The following is a 390-nucleotide window of genomic DNA, read 5'->3' on the forward strand; positions in this document are numbered from 1 at the left end:
TGGTGCAATTGCTAAATCTGCGCAATTTCCCCTTCATGTATGGTTACCTGATGCCATGGAGGGACCCACCCCTATTTCGGCTCTTATACATGCTGCTACTATGGTAGCAGCGGGAATTTTTCTTGTCGCTCGACTTATGCCTCTTTTCACAGTTATACCTTACATAATGAATCTCATTTCTTTGATAGGTATAATAACGGTACTATTAGGAGCTACTTTGGCTCTTGCTCAAAGAGACATTAAGAGAAGCTTAGCTTATTCAACAATGTCTCAATTGGGTTATATTATGTTAGCTCCAGGGATGGGTTCTTATCGAGCTGCTTTATTCCATTTAATTTCTCATGCCTATTCGAAAGCATTATTGTTTTTGGGCACCGGATCCATTATTCA

This window comes from Tasmannia lanceolata, unplaced genomic scaffold (assembly GCF_043159265.1).
Source record: "Tasmannia lanceolata isolate RefF3 unplaced genomic scaffold, GAP_Taslan_0.1 ptg000163l, whole genome shotgun sequence".
NCBI classification, from domain to species: domain Eukaryota; kingdom Viridiplantae; phylum Streptophyta; class Magnoliopsida; order Canellales; family Winteraceae; genus Tasmannia; species Tasmannia lanceolata.